At 38.3% G+C, this 25,120-nt stretch overlaps 1 protein-coding gene and 1 pseudogene across 15 annotated transcripts in view; one reads left to right on the top strand and one right to left on the bottom strand.

The window, feature by feature from the left end:
* Positions 1-25,120, bottom strand: part of PCDH15 (protocadherin related 15) — a 1,242,339-nt gene that overhangs the window by 853,588 nt on the left and 363,631 nt on the right. The window lies entirely within an intron of this gene.
* Positions 10,711-11,196, top strand: LOC131492637 (large ribosomal subunit protein eL21-like; annotated as a pseudogene).

Genomic DNA, 25,120 nt, shown 5'->3' on the forward strand with positions numbered 1-25,120 from the left:
TTGTTGGGAGACTTCTCCAAGAACAAAGGAGCTGGTGGGTGCCATCTCCCTCTCCCATCCCCTGGCCTAGATATAAGGGAACCGGCACAACAGGAACACTCAACACCTAGCTTGCTGACAACGTGCCCCACCCCCACACCCTCCTGCAGACCCAGCCCCTCCAACCCAGCCTCAGCAGGACTTGTCCACAGTGGCTACAAATCCCCTCCACCGCAGGCCAGCACGGACTTTGTCCACCACAGTCCCCCATGTTCTCCAGTGCACCTGCACCTCTCTGGACTGACTGCTGCCTCAAGAAGAGAGGAAGATAGGCACACACACCCGTCTGACTGCAGCCCCATCAGTGGGCTGGGGCAGACATCTGGTCTGACTACAGCCCTGCCCACCAACAAAAGCCTCGCAGGGGACAACAAAGAGAGAAGACACTGCAGCTCAAATACCTGATTTGACTCAATGTAAGCCAACGCAGCCCCAGACAAGTCCACTAATATCACAGGGAACAAACCCTGCCCACGGCCGACCAAGAGCCGTCGCAGATGATGGTACTGAAGGCGAAAGGAGCTCAGCCACAACAGGGCACAACGCACACAGGAGACACACTGCGGCACCAAGTTCTGGGGAACAGGGGACATTGCACCGCGGGACACGGCAAAGCCTCTTCTTCGTTAGGCTGCGACTTTCGAGAGCAGGAGACACGGCTGACTCTCCTAACACAGAAACAGACCCAGAGACTCGGACAAAATGAGGAAACAGAGGAATATGCCCCAATGAAAGAACAGGACAAAATCATAGCAAGAGACCTAAAGGAAAGGGAGATAATTAATATGCCTGACAGATCCTTTAAAATAATGATCAGAATTCTGAAACAGGGGGATAAGATCCTAATGCGATTGCCCCAGAATATGGTATATTTATGAATTTAAATTTAAATTTATTTTTTGTTTACATTTTTGATTTTTTTTTTTAATTTAAAACATTGAGACTGCATTGTGTATATGAAAAATTCTATTTAGATTTAGATGTGTATGCAAAGAGTGCTTATTTGGGACAAATTTGTGTTTCATCAATGTATAGGTGTATTATTCAGGATTCCTTACAAATTGGCTACCTGCTCTTTTCTCTCTTGATGTGATGCTCTATAATCCTGGTTGTGGAGAAAGATGTAGAAGGAACTTTCACTGGGAATGGGAGTGGGTATTGTAAAATTTTGCAAATGGATAATAAGGTTTTGTTCCTTCTATTTTTTATAATATATAACATTTTACCCTCTACAGCTAAGATGAGGACAATAATAACCACAACAACAACCACAAGAACAACAACAAAAACTCCATGACCTAGCATCCACGATATAGCAGACAATGTGAGATTACTAAAATATGTATTTTTAGATTCTTTAAGCCAGCCACAAAAAAATAAAGGATAGCCATTATTGAAAATAAGGCTTTGGAAAGGCCCCATGAGAAATGACTTGCCAGAAGTTTAAAGCATAAAATAGCTTGGTTTTCAAATCACAAAATAAATATTCATGGTTTGTTTTAATTGAGTAAAGAAGTTGAAGAAAGATAACTTTTTATGCTGGATTTTATATGGGCATGTTACAATGGTCTCAGTGCATATGAGAGTAGTACTGTAAGACAGAATATCCCATTGCATAACATGTTTTCATGTCATAAAGTCCAATAATACATGTATACTATTCTGTTAAATTAAAAAAAAAGATATTTAAAAAGTAAATAAAGTAATGGTCAAAAAGGCACTCATTGAACTTGATAAAAGAGGACAGTACCTCACTGAGACCTCAACAAACAGAAAACATAAGAAATGAATGATTCGGAGATGAAAAACTCAACAACTGAAATAAAAAATACCCTAGAGGGAATGAACAGTAGACTAGAGGAAACAGAAGAACAGATCAGTGACCGGGAGGACAGAGTAATGGAAAGCAATCCAGCTGAACATGAGAGAGAAAAGTGATGATAAAAAATGAAAATAGACTGAGGAAAAGATCAAGTGTTAAAACAGTCACATTATATGGATCCCTAGAAAAGAGAGAGAAAGGGCACAGGAAAAGTATTTGAAGAAATAGTTTTTCCCAAATCTGGGGAAGAAAACAAAAATCCAGATTCAAGGAAAGCCCCCAGCAAAATCACTCCAAGGAGGTTCACACCAAGACACATAGTTATTAAAATGGCAAATGTAATGATAAAGAGAAAAAATTTTAAAGCTGCAAGACAAGAAAAGACAGTTACATGCAAGGGAGACCCCATAAGGCTCTCAGTAGATTTGCCAGCAGAACTTTGCAGGTCAGAATGGAGTGGTATGATATATTCAAAGTGCTTAAAGGGAAAAATAATCTGCAGCCAAGAATACTCTATCCAGCAAAGCTTTCATTTATAATAGAAGGAGTGATAAAGAGTTTCCCAGACAAACAAAAGTTAAAGAAATCCATGACCACTAAACCAGGCATACAAGAAATATTAAAAGGTACTCTTTGAGCAGAAGGGAAAGACCATAGACAGGAGTAAGAAAAGCAGGAAGCACAAAATCAATAAAATTAACTACATTCTAATAAAAATTAGTCAAGGAATTCACAAACTAAAAGCATGTAAAAGTATGACACCATATACTAAAACACGGTGAGGGGCTGGCAAAAATTTAGTGCTTTTAGAATGGGTTCAATCTAAGTGGACATCAACTTAATAGACATTGTTATATGCATTAAATGTTATTTATAAACTGAATGGTAACCATAAAACAAAAGACACTAATGGATATGCAAATAATAAAAAGAAAGGAATCCAAACATATCACTAAAGAAAGCCAGTGAACCATGAGAGAAGAGAACAAGAGGAGAAAGGAAGAGAACTACAAAAACAACCATAAAACAAATAACAAAATGTCAGCAAGTATAAACATGTCAATAATTACTTTGAATGTCTTCAATCAAAAGACATAGGGTGATGGGATAGATAAAAGAACAAGAATTATCTGTATTCTACCTACAAGAGACTGAATTCAGACCCTACAACAGCTGCAGAATGAAAATGAAGGGAAGAGAAGCATTTTTAATGAAAAGAAAAAAACAAGCTGTAGCAGTGATACCTACATCAGAAAAAATGGACGTTAAAACAGACATTAACAAGAAATAAAGAAGGACACTATATAATCATAAAGGGAATGATCCAACAAGAAGATATAAAAATTGTAAATATTTATGCACCCGACATGAAGTGCCCAAATACATAAAGCACTGTTTAACAAACATAAAGGAAGTAATCAATATAATAGAATAATAGTAGGGGAACTTAAATACCCCACTTATATCAATGGGCAGATCATCCTAACAGAAAATAGATAAGGAAATAGTGGGTTTGAATGACACATGGGACCAGATGGATTTAACAAATATATTCATAACACTCCTGTAAAACAGTAGAATACACATTCTTTTCAAGTGCAAATGGAACATTATCCAGAATAGATCACATATTAGGCCACTAAACAGGCCTCACCAATTCAAAAAGAATGAAGGTATATCATACCTTCATTTTGACCACAATACTATGAAACCAGAAATCAACCACAAAAACAAAAACAAAATTAAAAAATTTTTTAAAAATGGAAAGATCACAAATACATGGAAGTTAAATAACATGCTACTAAACAATAAATTGGTAAACCAAGAAATCAAAGAAGAAATGAAAAATCACATGGAAGCAAACAAAATTAAAAATACAATGGTCCAAAATCTTTGAGAGGCAGGAAAAACAGTTCTAAGAGGGAAGTTTACAGCAATACAGGTCTATCAGAAGAAGCAAGAAAAATCTCAAACAACCTAACCTTACACCTCAAGAAGATACAAGAAGAATAACAAACAAAACCCAGCAGAAGGAAGAAAATAATAAAGGTGAGAGCATAAATACATGATATAGAAAATAATATTAATAATAATAATAGGAGGGATAAATGAAACCAGGAACTGTTTTTTTTTAAGATCAACAAAAATTGATAAACCTCCAACCAGACTAATTTTAAAAAGTAAAAGAAAAGAGAGGGGAATGGGACTCAAATACACAAAATCAAAAACAAAAGAGGAGAAATACCAACAGCACAGAATCGTGTAAGAAAATATTATGAAAAATTATATGCCAACAAACTGGACAACCTAGACAAAATGGATAAGTTCCTAGAAATATATAGTCTGCCAAAACTGAAGAATGGACAAATAAAAAATTTGAACAGACTGATAACCAGCAATGAAACTAAATCAGTAATCGAAAAAACCCAAAAAACAAAACTCCAGGACAAGATGGCTTCACAGGTGAATTCTATCAAATATTTAAAGAAGAGTTAATAAATTCTCTAGCTATTTCAAAAAAATGAGGCCAGTATTACCCTGATTCCAAAACCAGATAAAGACACAACAAGAAGAGAACTATAAGCCAATATCCTTCATGAAAATAGATGCAAAAATTCTCAACAAAAGCCTGGCAAATTTAATCCAATATTACTTTTTTAAAAAATCATTCACCATGATCAAGTGGAATTTATTTCTGGGTAGCAAGTTGTTCAATATTTGCAAATCAATGTGATTCATCACATCAGCTATAAAAAAGGATAAAAACTGTATGATCATTTCAATATATGAAGGGGAAAAAATCTGACAAAGTACAACATATATTCATAATAAAAATCCTCAACCAAGTAAGTTAGAGGGAACATACTTCCACATAATAAAGGCCACCTATGAAAAACATACAGCTAACATCATATTCAATGGGGAAAAACTGAGAGCTTTTCCCTTATATCAGAACAAAACAAGGACGTCTACTCTCACCACTGCTATTCATCATAATACTGGAAGTCCTAGCCACAGCAATCAGACAACAAAAAGAAATAAAATGCATCCAAATTGATCAGGAAGAAGGAAAACTTTCACTATTTGCAGATGACATGATAAGATAGACAGAGGACCCTAAATACTCCACCAAAAAACTACTAGAACTGATAAATGAATCCAGTAAGGTCACAGAATTTAAAATCAATGTACAGAAGTTCATTCCATTTCTATACACTGATAATAAAGCAGCAGAAAGAGAAATTAAGAAAACATCCCATTTATAATAGCTCCCCAAATAATAAAATACCTAGGAGTAAACTTAAGGAGGTGAAAGACTTATACTCTGAAAACTATAAAATATTGATGAAAGAAGCTGAAGATGACCCAAACAAATGGAAGATATTCATGCTCATCAACAGGAAGAGCAAATATTATTAAAATGTCTATATCACCCAAAGCAATCTACATATTCAATGCAATTCCTATCAAAGTACCAATAGCATTTTTCACATTACTGGAAAAACAATCCTAAAATTTGTATGAAACCACAGAAGACCCAGAATAGCCAAAGACATCTTGAAAAAGAAAAAAACAAAACAAAACTGGGGGCTTCACAATTTCAGACTTCAAGGTATATTACAAAGATGTAGTAATCAAAACAGTATGGTACTGGTACAAAAATAGACACATAGATCAATAGAACAGAATAGAGATCCCAGAAATAAACCCTCAACTCTGTGGTCAGTTAATCAACAAAGGAGGCAAGAATGTGCAATCGGAAAAGACAGTCTCTTCAACAAATAAATGATGCTGGGAAAACTGGGCAGCAACATGCAAATGAATGAAAACTGGACCACATTCATATACCATACACAAAAATAAACTCAAAATGGATGAAGGACCTACATGTGAGACCTGAAACCATGAAAATCCTTGAAGAGAGCACATACAGTACCTTCTTTGACATCAGCTGCAGCAGTATTTTCCTAGATATATCTTCTGAGGCAAGGGAATAAAAAAATAAACTATTGAGACTACATCAAAATAAAAAGCTTCTGCGCAGCAAAGGAAACAATCAATAAAACTAAAAGGCAACCTACTGAATGGAAGAAGATACTTGCAAATGATATATCCAATAAGAGATTAGTATCCAACAAATGTAAGGAACTTATACAACTCACTCACTCTCTCTCTCTCTCTCTCTCTCTCTCTCTCACACACACACACACACACACACACACACACACACACACACAAGTAATCCAATTAAAAATTGGCAGAAGACACAAACAGACATTTTTCCAAAGAAGACCTCCAGATGGCCAACAGACACATGAAAAGATGTTCAGCATCATTCACCATCAGGGAAACACAAATCAAAACCATATGAGATACCACCTCACACCTAAATCAAACAGCTAAAATAAAAAAAACCACACATACCAAGTGTTGGTGACGATGGGGAGAAAAAGGATCCCTTGTGCACTGTTAATGAGAATGAAAACTGGTTCAGCTACCATGGAAAACAGCATACAAGTTACTCATAAAATTAAAAATAGAGCTAGCTTAGGATCCAGTAATTCCTCTATTGATTATTTACCTGAAGGATATGAAAACACTAACTAAAAGGGATACACTCATCCCTATGATTATAATAGCATTATTTACAACAAATTATAGAAACAACCCAAGTGTCCATTGATATATATATATATATATATATATATATATATATATATATATATATTTAACGCTGCATTACTCAGTCATGAAACAATGAAATCTTGTTATTTGCAACAACCTGGAAAGACTTAGAGCATATAATGTTAAGTGAAATATGTCAGTAGGAGAAAGACAAATACCATAGTATTTCACTCATGTGGAATGTAAGAAACAGGACAAAGAAAAAAAAGAGAGAAACCAGGAAACAGACTCTTAACTATAGAGAAGAAACTGATGGTTATCAGAGTGGAGGTAGGTGGGGGGGATGGTAGAAACAGGTGATGGGGATTAAGTACACTTGTCATGATGAGCACTGAGTAATGCATACAATTGTTGAATCATGATATTGTAAACCTGAAATTAATATAACACTGTTAACTATATCTGAAAATAAATATTACAAAATAAAAACAAATACAGAAAGAATGCAGCAGATATTTCAAAAAAGGTAGTATATTGAAAGCCACTAAACAAAATTAACACTAAAAAAATAAAATGGTTTCTGAAATAAACTACTGAATAGGACAGAGAGGCAAGATGGAACATCAGCAAAAGATACTATCTATCCATCCATCTATCCAGCCATCTGTCCATTCATAATCCATGTATCCATCCATCCATCTACCCATCCATAATCCATCTATCCATCCATCCATCCATCCATCCGTCCATCCATAATCTATCTATCTATCCGTCCATCTATCCATGCATCCATCCATCCATAACCCATCTATCCAGCCATCTATCTTCCTGGTAGCTACAAATAAAACTCTTGGGGTTCATGAGCCATTCTGAAAAACAGACGCTAATAATAATGGATACTACTACTTTGACCATTTCTTTCTTTTTTAAGTTTATTTATAATCTCTACACCCAATGTGGGTCTGAAACTCACAACTGTGAGATCAAGAGTTGCACGCTCTTCACCTGAGCCAGCCAGACACCTCTATCTGTTTTTACCATTTCTAATACAAATTCCTATGAATGAAGAATACTGATTTGCAGTAGAAAGCTAAGGCAGGTACCAAGCTGAAAAACATTGAAGGGAACATTCATGTTCTGAGACAATAAATAGAGATGTAAAGTATAAAGTGATGAGCTACAGGAATTATGAGAAAGTGATAGGGTTTAAGTTTCATTGATTCAAAGTTAAAGATTCAGCATCTCATTTCTCTGATGTAAGGAGCATGTAATTAAAAGACAACTGCACTGCCTTGTTCATAAAAAAAACAAAACAAACAAAAAAACTAGTCCACAGCTTGTCTTTTACTCCAAGTCAGTTAAGAACTTACTGAGGAGCTTGATAATTCAATTCTGTAGTTGTTGTTGTTGTTGTTGTTGTTGTGTCTCACTTTGTTGGAGCACTGATTGCAGCCTTGAGCTGCAAGCATAATGTGACCACCAAGCATAATGAGAGAGGACAGTGAAGAGGAGAACAGGAGGCCGGACCTGGTTCTGGGGGGCCGCCCGTCACTTGCGGTGACAACTACTGATGTGCACCGATGGCTGCCACAGGTCAGGGCATGAGTTGCACGCAAATCTGTCTGGACTCGTGTGGGCAACAGCACCAAGCATCATCAAGCAAACTGGGGGCAGAACACTCCCCATTCAACCAGGGCTTGTCCGGGTCACAGAGGAGGTGTGCCAGCATATCTGCATGTTCACCCTTCCCTTTTTTTTCATTGGGGTTGGGGGTGGATGGTAGCGTCCATGTCTTTTATGTCCCTGTCTTTAAAAATGGTCCAAAAAAAGGGGGACTGTTGGGTGGCTCAGTAAGTTAAGCAAATGTCCACCTCTTGGTTTCGGCTCCGGGCATGATGGCAGGGTTGTGGGATAGAGCCCCGCATCTGGCTCTGCTCTGACAGTGTGGAGCGTGCCTGAGGTTCTCCCTCTCTCTCTGCCCCTCCCCTGCTCTTGCTTGCTCACTCTTTCTTTCTCACTCTTCAAACTAAAGAGATCTCTTTCCTCGAACTTGTGTCCTTTATATGTACTTAATAAGACAGGTCACATGGTATTTTGTGGTCATTACGTATGTCTGAACATAATTTTCTTAGCAGCATTCAAAGTCCTTAAAGGCAGCCCCATAGTTCTGTTAGGAGTACAGCCCCTGAGACACAGGAGGGAGGATAGGGGAGGGAGGCAGGGAGGGAGGCAGAGACAACATTACAGTGTGTTTCTGAGCAGGTCTCTGCAGGTGTGATGGGCCATCGCTCACTTGATTTTGAAGGACTGTCATCGAAGAGGCCAACTAAACTCTTTTCAGGGCGACAAAAATCATAGGCAAACTCCTGTTTCCCATTGATCGAAGGGAGCATTAACTCCCTGTGCAACTCAGCCCCCCCCCGCCCCCCACTACTAGACACAGTGCTAAGTGATCCGAAGGCACACATGCATCAGTGACAAGAGTGAAGCCCCTAAGGTGAGCCCCAGTCAGTCCCTGCTGTTTTGTGGCACTCCATCCTGGAGGCAGGGAGACATTTCTGCTTTAGTATACGGACATCATAAAGCCATAACCACATGCTAGAACCCATCTTGGAAACATTCACTGCAAGTCTATTTTATACATCACAGTTATTACAGTATTACTGAATAAATAGCAGAGTCAAGAAAGTGGGGTGGAAAGGTAAGAGAGAATGTCACATGAGAAGTGAACAATTCCATTAAGAGTAAAATAAAACACAATGAACACGATAGGTTAGTAATTTCTAAACGTTTAAAACTGGAATGAGTTTTAGGCTCCTACTACTCTAAGTACGGAGTTATGTAAATCACTTGTACCCACCTTTGTTAAAGAGTTAAAAAAAAAGGGCAGCTTTCTAATTCCACTTTTCCTGAAAATAGCTGTTTGTTCTCTCTGGGCCTCATTTATTCCATCTGTGAAGTGAGGAATGACTTTGATGACATCTCAGATTTTTCCAAACTTGGAAACTGATTTGCCTAATCTCCGTGATCATTGGCAAAGAAGTAACATGAACTTAACAGATATTATCAAGTACACATCATGTATGAAGACACAGTAATAGGGGTGCCTGGGTGGCTCAGTCGGTTGAGCATCTGAATGTTAATTTCGGCTCAGGTCATGATCTCATGGTTCTTGAGATCGAGCTCCATGTCAGGGTCTGCACTGACAATGCAGAGCCTGCTTGGGATTCTCTCTGTCTCCCTCTCTCTGCCCCTCCTCCATTTGTGCTCTCTCTCTTTCTCTCTCAAAATAAATAAATTTTAAAAACCCACAGTAATGAAGAAAACAACGCACAGTAATACACAAAACAGATAGACATGTCCTTTCGTCCTGCCCTCTTGGAGGTTAAATCCTAGTGTGTGGAGTCATCAGGGAAAAAGTGCAGTGTGTCAGAAGGTGTTCAAGTACAGAGGAAAAGAAGGCAAGGTGTATACGCAGCCATGGAGGCGGGGACAGTGCTGAACAGGTTGGCCAGAGCCAACCTCATCGGGGAGTGTGGTGAGGGCTCCAAGCTCAGGGACACCGCAGGGAGAGAGTCCTCAGCAGAGAGGACAGCGTGAGTACCCTCAGGGGGGTGTGGGCGTCACATGTGCTGGGAAAATGACGAAGAATTCTGTGGTTTGAGCCAAGGAACAGAAGCGGCAACTACAGTGGGCACAATCCCAGTGAGTTAAGAGGAGGTAAGGCCATGTGGCACCCTCTGGATGAATTTGGCTTTTATTCAGAATGAGATGGAGAGTCGCTTACTTTTTTTAAATTTTTTTTTGCATAAGAATGATGTGGTCTGGCACTCCAAGGGTAGCTTGGGCTGCTGTGTTAAATGGATTACAGTGGGGCCGGGAGGTGAACATTGGCAAGGAAGCAAACTGCTTCTAGAAGATACATCTGACAACAATGCTTGTAAAATTCATAACCAGGCTAAAATGATGGTAACGAGTCTACATCTTTTAACTTAGGTTTTTATGTCATGGCCGTCAGAGTGGCTAAAAGTTCTATGTAACCCAAGTACACGAGATAACCAAATCACTATCCCAGACAGGTAACACCTGGCTCTAACTAATGTGATACCAGGGGCACTTCCATAATTCCTTAGGGTGGCAGCCCTAGGTTACTAAGAAGTCTACCTGTTTCACTTTTTTTTTTTTTTTTGGCAAGAACTGCCATCTTCCAATAATTCACCAAAATGACCCTCACAAAGCGAAAGAGGAGAGGCACCCGCTGTATGTTCCCTAGGCCCTTTAGAAAACATGGAGTTGTTCCTTTGGTCACATACATGCGAATCAAAAGAAAGGTGATATTGGGCACATCAAGGGAATGGGCAGTGTTCATAAAGGAGAGCCCCCCAGACGTCCCCATGGCAAAACTGGAAGGGTCTCCTGTGTTACCCAGCATGCTGTTGGCATTTGTGTAATCGGCCAAGCACGTTGAGGGTAAGATTCTTGCTGAGAGAATTAATGTATATACTGAGCGTATTAAGCCCTCAAGGAGCCTTCCTGAAGCATGTGAAGGAAAATGATCAGAGGAAGAAGGAAGCCAAAGAGAAAAGTACTTGGGTTCAGCTGAAGCGCCAGCCTGCCCCACCCAGAGAAGTGCACCTTGTGAGAATACACAGAGAGGAGCCTGAGCTGCGGGAACCCAGTCCCTATGAGTTCACGGCACGATAAGTATAAAAAAAAACCCATAAGATCTCAAGATTGTATTTAAAAAAGTCACCTCTTTCACAGGTGATGTATTTCGCAGTAGAGGACGTCCGCAGAGATGTAAGGATTTGTGTCCTTTGAGAATAGCCCTATCACATACTGAATTTTAAATGTCTTTGTGATAAAATTCTCATCACTATCTTACAATCTTCAGCATAATTTTTGTTAAAAATTGAAGACTTGTGTCTATGCTCACTGTATTTGCAGAAAGGATGGATAGGTGTCCCCCACTCAGTTGAAGTGTTTCACAAAAAGCCATGTGGGCACCAAGAGACCCAGCAGGATGTGACATGCAGGATGAGGACGTTGAAGAAAAGTGGTTACAGGTTCTGATCTGGAGCCAGATGGTAAATGCAGGTGTCATGTAAAAACCGATACAGACTTGGGAGCAGGCACGTGTCCCTGGAAATCTGTAAACACCTCATAAATGATTGAATTCTTACATATAAGCAAGTAAAGTCAGGGTCAGGGTTTTTACTCGGGCATTTGAGGACAACGTGATTTTTAAACTAGTGAAATCTGAGACATAAATACTGGATACGTGAGGAGAAGGTGTAATAAATACTCTGAAAGAACTTACAAGTTTATTTAGGATTTGTCTTCCAAGTGAACCCTTTTCCCTACATGTTGTTATATGGCTGTCAGGGGCATGCTGCTACAGACTTATATTTTATCTAAAGTTTCTATTTTGAAAGCCACATTTGGTGCATGCAAATAGAAAAAGATGACACAATAGGGCAAGAAATCTATAGATGATGAGAAGGCATGTGGGCCCACTTAGCCATACTTTAATAAGATTATCCTAATACCCAACAGTACAGTTCTTAATTTGGTTTCTAAGTACACTTTAATCCAGTCATTGTAAATCACCACCCCTTTAGATACTAAGGAGAGGGAGACACGGACATATCCTTTCCAACGTTAGAGGCAAAAGTCATGTCCGTAACGTAACACATGCTGTGCTCTGTGTGCGTTCCTACATACTGGAGGTGGCATAATGTGTCCCGAAATTTCTCTTCATCATGAGGGTGATGGGTTACATTCTAAAATATTTGAGAAATAAAGATAAAGAAAGTAAAATCAGATTGTTTTAAAAGAAGCGTTTTATTTTCATAAAACACCACACACACACGCACACGGGCAGGCAATTTCTGAAAGGGCTCTCAGTGATGCTCCTCTCCTGATGTTCATATCCTTTCCACTCCCCATGACACAGGGTTTGAGATTAATCATGCTTGAGATTAATGGCTTCTGAGATCAAATACCAGAACACTGTGATGCTTTTCTTGCTCACAGGGTCTTGGCTTCTAACTTGCTGTCTCTGGCGTGACCTGCTTCATGGAAAAGATCCATGTAATGACAATGAGGGAAGCCCCTGGCCGATGGCCAGTAAGGAAGGGACTGAGGACCCCTCATCCAAGAGCCCAGGAGAAACAATCCTGCCAGTGACATCTTGAGTAAGGAATGGAAGTGTGTCCACTCACCCTCAGGGGAGCCCCCAGACCACTGTGGCCCCGCTGACACCTTCCCTGAGCTTCGTGAGGTGTTCAGACCCAGAGAGCCCCGTGAAGCACTGCCTGGACTTCTGACCTACAGAGACTGTGAGACAGTAAAGAGTTGTTGCCTTAGTGACTAAGATTTGGGGTAATTTGTTAAACAGAAAGATAGAACCAATGCACAAAAGTAAACCAAGTCACAAGAGAAAACACATTTTTTAGGGGGAAAATCCCTACATGCTGGAACTGGAGGCAGCTGCCATAAATGATCAAAGTTAACATATTATTTGACTGCAGCATGTGACTGTCATAAAGCATCTTTGCCTTTTAATCTGTTAGACACTCAAATAGACAACCAAAATATTACAGAAATGTATGCTGTGAATTAAGAAAGGCATAGAAAACAGAGAGAATATGGGAGGTAGTTAATAAAATGTTATCAAAGTCAGAATTTATATATTAGAGGAAATGGCAAGGATTCCAAAAAGATGCACACCTCCTTCTCTGGGAATAATTATTACTCCAATAGTATATTATAATAAATAGAGTTCTGAGTAACAAATTTGTGGGAAGTCTAAGCAGCAATCCAGGTAAAAACACACCACTCCTCTAAGGAGGAAATAGGAGAGGACAATCCTACACACTTCCCTAGAAACATGTTGTCTTTTCTTACAAATGTCTCTTTTATAATGTTACCCACAAACTGCAAAGGCCCCCCTTCCTAAAAAATAATAGTAATAATAATTCCATCACTAACTATATTTCATAAGTAAAATTTCCTTCATGATATGAAATTATGTTAATTTTTGAATACAGGCTTTTCCCACCATTTTGTTAATAAGTACTTCATGAGAAGGGGAAAAATCAAAAGTCTTTCAAAAGCCATCATACCTCGATGATTCAAATCAACTCACCAGGCTTATGACAGGCAGACAATATAAAAATAAATTGTCCCACCAAAGCTAAGTTGATTACTACTGACTACATACCTGTGTTCTTCTAAGATTTTATAAATTGCCTGTGATTGGAGCTCAGATGAAATTAGCTTGCTGATTGTCCGTAACCATAGGAAACACTATTCACGGAAAGGTAAAACAGAAACTAATCCTTTACATACACAGTGAAAGGAACGTAAATAGGAAAGAAAGTGATCTAAGCACAAGTGTTGCACAGAACAGACAAAAAGAATCAACCACTGTATAACGTCTCTCATAAGGGCAGAGTCCTCGGTTAAGTAGGCTTGTGTCTATTGATGAATGATGGCTGCAAGGGTTGCTTTCACAACATACCAAATGTGGCGCTGAACTTGAAATCAGACTGGTGCTATTACCTTGTGGGGTTTTCACAATGCAGACAGGTCTAGAAACTGTTTTGTTGCTGTTGTTGTTCTTGCTGTTGTTGTTTTGGTTTGGTTTTTATCAGCTAATATAACATTGATTATGGTTAGGAAAGTGTGGATGGGGCATGAACAGAACTCACTGGCTTAGAAACTGGTTAATATACACAAGCAACATCATTGTGCAGTGAAGGCCTGGATATCGGACAGCACGTTTCTTTAATAAGCATGTTTCATTTAATAGCCTCTAAATGTCTAGAATGTCTAATCACTAGTTACAATATTGTTGACTGAGCCAGAAATTATAGAAACAAAGACATATTTATGGGATATTTTCTTGGAGCTGTAGTAGTCTAGCATGAATTTAGGGTAATAGGCATAGAATTGATAGGAATAGTAGTCAGAATATCCTTGTCTCTGGACAGTGAGAGAAATACCTCCAAATTGACTAAATCTTCCTCTTTAAACTTTTTGCTATCATGTTGTCATTACTTTTTATCATTTCAAAACATGCCCCAAGCCGCCAAGTTTTAGATTCTTTGATATTTTTGGCTTTAAAGTGGTCTTTCAGCACTTTTACCCCAAAGAGTAAACTCCTGAACTCTATACCTGAACTCTATACCTGAACTCTATACTAATTCTAGCTGTATTTCATGGAGCCCTTAATGTGCAGCCTTGGGGAGGAATGTGCTGCTTAACCACTGAGAACAGTGATTCTTTTTTTTTTTTTTTTTTTTTTTAATTTTTTTTTTTTCAACGTTTTTTATTTATTTTTGGGACAGAGAGAGACAGAGCATGAACGGGGGAGGTGCAGAGAGAGGGAGACACAGAATCGGAAACAGGCTCCAGGCCATCAGCCCAGAGCCTGACGTGGGGCTCAAACTCACGGACCGCGAGATCGTGACCTGGCTGAAGTCGGACGCTTAACCGACTGCGCCACCTAGGCGCCCCTGAGAACAGTGATTCTAGGGCCAAGTGTCTCATTCCTACTTTTGACCGTTCGGAGACATCACTTATTCCAGGTGAAGAGCCTTCCTGCAAGAGTGATGGGGGTGGCCGCACATGTCTTTCTGCTTTGTCAGCTTCTGTTGTCCATAGTCATTGTATCCCATGTGTCTACCAACACAAATGATCTAACTAAGTTTACCAGGAAGTGGAGAGTGTATCCATGCTTCCCTTCATTGTGGTGGATCACATGGGAGGAACAAGTCACTACAAGAACACACCAGCGAAATATGAAATTAAGCACTTACTTTAAGCTGCACCTCAAGATGCCTTATCTAGCCCTCACAATCACATCACAAATTTACAAGATAAGAAGACTCAATAAAGATAAATAACTTACTGGGTATCTGGGTGGCTCTGTCAGTTAAGTATCCAAGTCCTGGTTTTGGCTCAGGTTATGATCTCAAGGGTCAGGGGATCGAGCCCCACATCATGCTCTGTGCTGACAGTACAGAGCCTGCTTGGCATTCTCTCTCTCCCTCTCTTTCTTTCCCTCCCCTGTTTGTTCTCTCATATAAACATATAAAAAAGATAAATAAGCTCCCTAATGCTATACAATCAGTAAGTAGGATCTCTGTAATATGACTGTTTCTGACTTGAAAATGCTTTATTTACCCTGAACTATCACCAAAAATCCACATTTACATAATATTGCTCTCACATATCCTGGATGGATCCCAAGGTTAATTTGGTACAATTTCATTGCCCAGAGGATCTCTGATTTTTTCTCTTCCAAAATGTCCATCTATGTTATATATCAACTTCTACTTGGAAACAACCATGGTTGAACCTATGCATTCTTACTCCCTCCTACAACAATTTGCCTACTATCCACCTGCCGGCTTAACAATGAAGACCAAGTTCTTATTGAACTGGAAGTCCCTGAAGGCTTATCTCATTGTCTTTTCCCCCTAAACTCACCACACCAGTATATTGAGAATAGCCTCCATTTGTGGGTACAAAGTTTAAAAGACTCTCATTTATTTATTTATTAAACCCATAGCCCTGCCATTATCATTTATATTATTTCTAGAGAATGTAAGAATTCATTTAAAGATGGAACAATATAAGGTAATGATTTTATTGCCCATTTATTGTTAATACTAGGAATATAGTTTGCAGAACCACTGCCAGAATTACAGCAGAGATCATAAGCACCTGAAATTCTGTGTCCCAAATGCATTTCCTGTTATCAATAGGATACATGTGTAATATTTGCATCCTCTACATTTAAAGTATGTAAGAGTTATTTATATCTTGCAAGAGAGGTTCTCTGGTGCTTTTTCTACTGAAAAAAAAAATTTGTATTTAAAACAATCTATTCATTAGACACTGGGGACCATGTAGGTACATAGACTATCTGGAAGGGATACCAACATTTCAGCATCCAGGACTTCCATATGCATTCCAAGGAGTTTGGGTGTGGGAGCTACTTCAATTCTGATTAAATAATTTTTCTTTGTGCATTCTGCCTTTGTACTTATGTTCCACATTCTTTTTTGGGGTATTAGATTGAATATTATCTTGCACTCTTACATGGAATTTCTTAAGAAAGAACTATTGACTTTTTTTTTTCTTTGCCAGACAATTATTTGTAGTAGCGGATGGCCTATCCGCTGATGCTGATGTTCAACAACATCCCTAACCTCCCTCTACCCACTGGATGACTCCTCCTCCCCCAGCTGTGATAACCAGCAGTGTCTCCAGACAGTGCCAAATGTCTCCTTTTAGGCAAAGTCACTATTAATTAAGAACCACTAATCTAAAAGATTTTGCTTCTGTATCCCATGTACAAATAAAATTATAGTCCTAGAGATCACAATCTGGGTATGTGTGTGTGTGTGTGTGTGTGTTTCCTGTGTCATGGGTCCCCAAGATCACACTCAGGTTGGATGATTCACTACGAGGATTCACAGAACTCAGGATATTGGCATATTCACAGCTATGATTTATTGCAGTGAAAGGATACAAAGCAAAATCAACAAAGAGAAAAGGCACATCAAAGTTCAGAGGAAACCAGGTGCAAGCTTCCAAGACCTCTTTCCCTTTGGAGTCACAGAGATGCAGTTAATTCTCCCAGCAGTGGGTTGTAAGAATATGTGTGGAGGTCTGTCCATCAAAGGAGCTCATTAGGCACTTAATGTGCACTGCCCAATGTGTATGAAAACTCCAGACTCTCAGAAGGGAAGCAGTTGTTTAGCCAAAACCACATTGTTTGTACAAATAATTCATGTACAGTACGCCATGCTTATTAGTTAATAATGATGGGGATTTTCAAGAAACCCAAATTCCTAAATGCCAGCCAGGGTTCAACCTTGTAAGCAGGTCTTCCTAAGGATAATGGTCCCAGCCTGCTATGCTAACTCGATCTGCACACTTCCCTACACAAAGTTTTGTGAAATGCCAACTACATTTTAGGCACCCAAAGATTTACAGAATGAGTGAGTTAACCAAGTAATCGATCTATCTTGTTTTCCATAAGAATCCATTAAACTTCTTTATTTAGACTTTTGTTCCTAGGGATTCATAGCTACATAGAGGGAAATATTCCCAGCAATGAAATATAATCACAAATTATAGAATTAAATAGAAGATTTTAGTTAATTATGCCACCCTTGACACGAATTTCTAGAAAATCTCCAAACAATTCAGTATGTCACAGAGGACTCCATTTTTGGTGAAAAGAACATGGGGCATGGTAATGTTCTGGTCATTAAATTCCCAGACACAACCACCAAGAGAATGAGCAGTGTAAATCTAGACTACATGAACAACCCTTTTCTTCCAAGAAGTCTATGCCATTTTGGAAGGTAAAATCACTCAAGGTAAATTTTGTTTAATGGTTGACTTATCTACTGTCCTCCAGTCCAGACAAATGGCTCGTAATTAATAGGATGGCTTGCAAAAATTAGCTTCACCTGGTTTTTCAAACAAGAGAATGAGCCCCTCTTCTTATGCTAATGAAACCATATGGCCCTCTTTATAACACCTGTCCTCAGGGGTAGGTTGGGTTTTACTTTTGCAGCACTCTTGGCCACCCACCCTCCCCCACCCCTCGTGCAGTCTTTATGAAGGGCAAGACTGTCCCTGCTCTTGTCTCTCACCTTGGTCTCCCCAGAATCCTGCTGAGTCTGCGTCAAACTTATTTATTTTAATAAAGCTTTAGGGGATCACGGTCAAGAGTCCATATACCCCCAGGGTATTTTAGTTTAAAGGCAAGCCTGTTTAAAGGCAAACATGATTTTCAAAAAGTGTATTAAAGACAAATCAGCAGGCCTTTCAGGATTCTAAGGTGTGCTAAGAACGGTTCCAGATGGACTCTGGCACCATTCGTGACATTCGTGACGGCGCTTGGGAAGGTCCTTCGGTTGCCAAAACACTGTAGTAGACACCTCTGACATAAATAGACACAAGCGTCTTCCACAGCGTGGCCTAACAAATAGCACCTTCTGTGTTTGCATGTTTTGAGAACAGGATTGGAAAACATTCATTAGACGAAGCACTTTGCTCTTAAACGTTGTCCTCATGCCTTTGAATGCACGTATTTCTGGTTAGACAGAGAGGGTGCATTGGCCCCAGGCCCCTGGCCATGAGTTTGTTTGTAGATTATTCCTCCTCCCTCTCTCCCTCCAACCTGTGCTGTTTGTGTTTCTTCCTGAAGAACTGTACCTTAAGGGAACTATTCTGTACCCATTATTTTCCAAAAGGTGAAAAGGGCTCTGCAAATGCTGATGTCTGGAAGGGTGCCTTGACTGAGATCACAGAGTTAACATCCTCCTGACAGTGGTCCAGGAAGCACGGTCCAGCTAGACGAGCCAGTGTGAACAACCTTCTAATTCCAGGCCGAACTTACTCTCCATATGCAAAGGTAACTACTCAAATAACTTTTTGCTTGAGACATTTAAGTTAAATGTAGTATTTTTGTAACAATAGGCACACATGGTTAATGATGATACTTGATAGAAACTGTTACTTTCAGAACTAAGAAGAAATACATGATCAGATCATTGTTTTTAAATACACTGATTCCTGGATCCTAAATGATGATAAAAGTTCACCCTAAGGAACATATTAGCAAAACTCTATTCCTTGCCCTGATTACAGGAAGATAATTTATTTTTGAAATATTTTACTACTGGGGTGCCTGGGTGGCTCAGTCGGTTCAGCATCCGACTTGGGCTCAGGTCATGATCTCGTGGTTTGTGAGTTCGAGCCCCGCGTCAGGCTCTGTGCTGACAGCTCAGAGCCGGCTTTGGATTCTGTGTCTCTTTCTCTCTCTGCCCCTCCCTGACTTGTGCTTTGTTTCTCTCTATCAAAAATAAATAAACGTAATAAAAAAATTAAAAAAAAAATATTTTACTAGCATTTCAGTTCCTTTTGTAAAATCCAGATCTCCTCTTTTTCATTTTAATGGCGATGCTTTTTTTTTTGAAATTGGCTCTTCAAATTGGCCCCATTCATTCTTCTTCAATGTGAACAGACATCAGCCAGTTACTTCTCTCCAAGTGTTTCAGCTTAATATTCGCTTTTATTGTACCTTTAAGCACAGATCACAAAGGTCAATGTAACTGACAAAATTAAATGTGTGGTAGCTGAGTCTGAGGTTTAAAAACCTAGGTGCATGTCTGGGCTTTTTCTTGAGGAAATGAGTTAAGAGTATTGGCTCGGGAGTAACACAGAGCTGGGTTGAATCCTGGTTTTGCCTCTGCCTTATTAATTAGTTTGAGCATCTTATTATTATTTTTTTTAACTTCTTGATTTCCTCACACATTAAAGGGAGGTGTGTGTGTGTGTGTGTGTGTGTGTGTATAATGCTTTCATTAGCAATAAATATTACTACCTCATTATCAAGGTTCCTACCCAGACAGATACACTGCCCATCCTCTCCGTTCTTTCCTCCCTCTGTCCCTCTCTCTCTATATATCTCTTTTTTTTTTTTTTTTTTTTTTTTGGTCTTCCTTTATTTGAGAGTGATTTAAAATACAGTTGGGTAAATTAATCAGGATCCAAAAAGAAGTTAAAGATAGGGTAAAAAACCAATCACCATAGCCATTGCTTTTCCTCCGTAAACATTCCAGTCAACCAACAGAAGTAAACTGTTAATTTATGTTATGTATGTTAATGCATACAGTCAGTTAGGGTCACGACTTGGGAGTTGAGTGTATAAAGAACTAATTTCCACTATGATGAATCAAATAATGAAAAATGTACTTCACTGCATTGCATAATCCATCTTCAAGTTTTGTTTGTTTTTGTTTTCTTTAAAGATTTTTTTAAAGTAATCTCTACACCCAATATGGGGCCCGAACTTACAACCCTGGGGTCGAGTCATATACTTAACTGACTGAGTCAGCCAGGTGCCCCAAAGTCTTATTTCCTTTTTAATTATTTTTTTTAAAATTTTCACTTCAATTTATTTGAAAATAATATTTTTGGAGATAATTCAAGCATGCTTTGCTATGAATTACCATTTTTCTAATGTTATTTTAAATCAATAATAAACTTATTTTTCTGTATGTAATGCAAATTGCATACTACTATATTCAGAATAAAATATAAATATGTAAGGAAAGTTGTTTAGTGAAAATAGTATTACAGGCTTATATTATTTCATCGCCGGTACTATCTAATTTTTGTCAGTTTACATAAGAAAAGATTGTTTGAAAACTGCCACCAGCAAACTGAATGACACTTAAAATTCAAAAATCTTAACTCAAACATCATCGCCAACAATAAAAGTTGAGTAATTTCTCAATTTCATTGGTGGGTTTTTTATCTGGTTAATATTTGCCTAGAATTACCCGCTCTGCGGTCAATGCCAAGCTCAGAGCCTGGAGCCTGCTTCTGATTCTGTATCTCTCTCTCTCTCTCTCTGCCCCTCCCCTGTTCGTGCTCTGTCTCTCCTTCTCTCAAAAGTAAATAAACATTAAAATATATATATCTTTATAATAAACAAATATTGGTTAAAAGTGCACTAAAATCATAGCAAGAGAGTTAATAACATTTACTGGGCATACGGTCTGTATTAAATACTAAGCTAGGAACTTTTGAAACTATGAATATTAATGTTAAAATATATTTACATTAGGGAAAGTAATGTATCTAATTACAAAGCATCATTCAGAATAGGAAGTATTCTACGTGTAGGCATAACACACAGTAGTTTGTTTATTCTTTACAACTTTGCCAGATGAGGATTATCCCTACTATGCTAAAGAATTTTAAACTTGAGGCTCAAAGTGGTTAACATTATGGCTGATGTATTTCCTGCTAGGTAGGAAGGCCAGAATTCATAACGAGGTTCATATGATTCTAAGTCTGTGATTGTTCTGGTATCTCTCAGTGCTGCCCAAACAGGTGTGCTTTTAAAATTGCTTATAAAATATGCACGAACAGATGGCACCTGTTAAACATATAACGGACATTAATACCCTGATATTTTCAAATATATGAGGGAATCCAGCACAAGAAGAGAGCTTGGAAATCTGCATTGTAACACCATGGCACCTAGTTCAAACCTTGAAAACCAGTTTCGTGCAACATTATGTTAGAGAGAACTTGGACGAAGAGAATTCAATGGTTTAACTCATCTGTTACTTAGCAAATTTCAAAGTCCAGCCTTGACACCAGTCTCTTCAAACCCTTTCTAGAGCTTTCTGTATTGTATCAAGGAAGCAGATTTAGATATAATATTTACAATGCTCATTTTCACAATCTAAAAGGTGAACAATGCTCATTCTTAATAAGCAAGAAGAAAAATACTCAGAACTCTTCAGTATCTTTATCATCTCTCATGGTATAAGCAAAAGCTTTTCAAAAATGATAATTTTAGTAATAATTTACTTACAAAACATTTTGTTTACAAGCCTTTCCAAATATTTTAGGGAGGATATAACACTACGTTTCTAGTTAGCACTATAAAGCAAATATCATGTACCAATAAGTCTCAACGTCCTGTTTCAAATCTAAATGAACAATGCCTAGAAAAAGCTTGTTTTCTTCTGAGACTATTATTCAAAATATTTTACCCTGATAAATAAAAACTAAAGTACATTTCTAGTACTTTTAATTTGCTTCACAAACTACATCTGTATTGCCAGGAATACAGACACTAACAGCTGTCGCAGAAGTGTGTAGGGCTAATACCATTTTGAACATCTCAAGGGATGAACATGTTCTTTCTCATGTGTCATACAAATCCTTTTTGCTTTACTGTCTTTATAGAGTATATAAATCCCTGAACGAATACACTGAACTGGCTAATTCTATTACATTCTTTGACGTCTTATATGCTCCTAAAAGATAATGTCAATGTATCTTTAGGATTTGTAAGCGGTGAAAATGTCATGTAGCCAACCGACAGGAAATCACTGGTGTCCTGCTGGTTTATCAGCAGTCACGAGGGATTCACATGCGTTCAGACTCGTCCACCCTTCTTTTCCTGCAATCAACAGCATACAAGGCAAGGTATCGGGAAGGATGGTGAATGGTCTGAACAAGTAAAACAGGGGGAAAGTCAATGGTTTGTACAGAATAAGCCCACCATTTGGGTTCAAATTAGTTAGTGACAGAGACATCTGAGTAGAGAGACAAAGAAGGAAGAACTTTAAACATACATCATATAAACATACCAAGCTTTGTAATTCTCAATGGTTAGTTTTTAATTCCGCAGCCATATATTGACTGCCTAATATTTATCACCTAGTAGAGATACACATAAGGAAGGAGTTCCCCACATATAAATACCCCATCATGTATGTTAAATATGTAGAGTACATATCATACAGATACATCCAGCACCAGAGGATGCTGGTTGGTATGGGTTAATAAAAAGGTGTGGATTCTTTTTAAAAAGTTACTCAAATTATATTCTCACGCCAACGACTTATTTGATCTTACCAAGTTACTTAATTTCTGTCTTCAAATTCTTTTTAACCGCAATTTAAGAATATGTGCCTTTCCTTCCCACTGTGCTATTTTAAGGATGGAATGTCACAGTATTTGTAAAAGCTCTCTGAAAGGCAAGAAGCAATGAACGGATACACTTCAGACTAAGAGGCTAAAATGGTCTCACTTGGTAGCATGTCCCTGAGCAGAGAAATGTGACCTTGGCCCCACAGGGTGCTGGCTCACTGCCTTAAATATGGTTATCCCAGAAGTTTACTACCCAGCTTTTTCCTGCTAACTAGAGTGGCAGACCCGAAAATGGACTAGTGGTTTTGGAGAAGACTGGTCATCAAACTTCATGCAAGTAGAATCTTTAGATTGCAGTCTCTTTTTAAAAATTTTTTAAAGTGTTCATTTTTGAGAGCGTGCGCGCACAAGCGGGGAGGGGCAGAGGGGGGCTGGGGTTGGGACACAGAATCTGAAGCAGGCTCCAGGCTCTGAGCTGGCAAAAGATCCCAAAGCGGAGTTCGAACCCATGAACTGTGGGATCATGACCTGAGCCAGAGTTGGACACTTAACTGACTGAGCCACTAAGGTGTCCCCAAAATTGCAAACTCTTTATTAAACTCCAGTTTAAGAGTGATAATCCAGTGGACTGAGATGGTGTGATGAACAAACACTGGGCCAAGGATGCATTATTGCTATTCTTGTTAATTATTGTTTGACAAGGAATGGATGGACTCTTCCTTTCCATGGCTTGCAAGATATATTAAAAATATACAAGATCACATCAAACCAAATATAATTTGAACCAAGGATGCTCAACATTTAATTAAAATTAAATCCATTTTAAGTTTTGGAAGACAAAAACAATATATCTCATTATTATGATATACATCAAATAACTTCAATTAAGGAGAATTTTATCTTAGTTTTTTAGTGGCAATCAGAATTATATTTTCACTAGAAAGAAATTCTAAGTGAGAAATCTTGACACTAGTATATAGCATATCATTGAACTATTATCAATTTATCAAATTTTAAGAAGTTATAGTTGGCAAATTTGATTTAGACTCCAATTCAAAGAAAGCATTCGGTACGGATATTCAGTTCTTTTAAAAATGCTTTATTTCAAATAAAGAAAAAAAAAAGCATTGATGGAAGTAACAAAATAGTGTGTTGCTTTTCACCCAGCAATTGATTATTAATATGTATGGAATATGACATAGCCAATTCACATATGTATGTTCTTCTCAGATTCAAGCTAGAATCTTTTAAATAATTTAAGTATATTAAGGTAACATGACTTGTCTTGTTTGTTCAGCTTTCCTGTAGGTAGCAAGCAATGTTGATGCTAGTTTAATTCTCTCATGGGGTACCAAGTCTATAGGAAATGATTAATATAATTCTTTTCTTGAAAACACATCTTACTATTATATGGATTTACTTGGAATTAATTAGGTTTATTCAAACTAAAATACGGCATAAATTTACTTGAATTAATATGTTCCTTTCCTAAAATGCTTATGGCTCCTGCTCCAGTCATATCTACTACACCTTAGTGCAAAGTCTGATCATTGGAAAATACAATTACTTATAATCCCAGACACATTTCAGAAAAAGAAATATGGGGGCGCCTGGGTGGCGCAGTCGGTTAAGCGTCCGACTTCAGCCAGGTCACGATCTCGCGGTCCGTGAGTTCGAGCCCCGCGTCAGGCTCTGGGCTGATGGCTCGGAGCCTGGAGCCTGTTTCCGAGTCTGTGTCTCCCTCTCTCTCTGCCCCTCCCCGTTCATGCTCTGTCTCTCTCTGTCCCAAAAATAAATAAAAAACGTTGAAAAAAAAAACTTAAAAAAAAAGAAATATGAATGGGAAAACCAGGAAAGAACAAGATATATGATCTTAGAATGTAAATAAGGTAAGATACTACAGGTTTTATCGACACCACATTAAACACAAGCATGGATTCCGAATCAATCTAAACATAGCCCCACACATAAAGATCCAGCTGTATACTTTTAAGTTTAAACCAATAAAGTTAGATAACTGATTACATAAGATTAATAAGAACAAACTAAGATATCAATATAGGTTGGCTCATAAGGATAATGCAGTGCTCTCCTGATTGGGTTATTATGGCTAATATTCATAATAATAAATGCATGGGAGCG

This window comes from Neofelis nebulosa, chromosome 13, assembly GCF_028018385.1.
Source record: "Neofelis nebulosa isolate mNeoNeb1 chromosome 13, mNeoNeb1.pri, whole genome shotgun sequence".
NCBI lineage: Eukaryota > Metazoa > Chordata > Mammalia > Carnivora > Felidae > Neofelis > Neofelis nebulosa.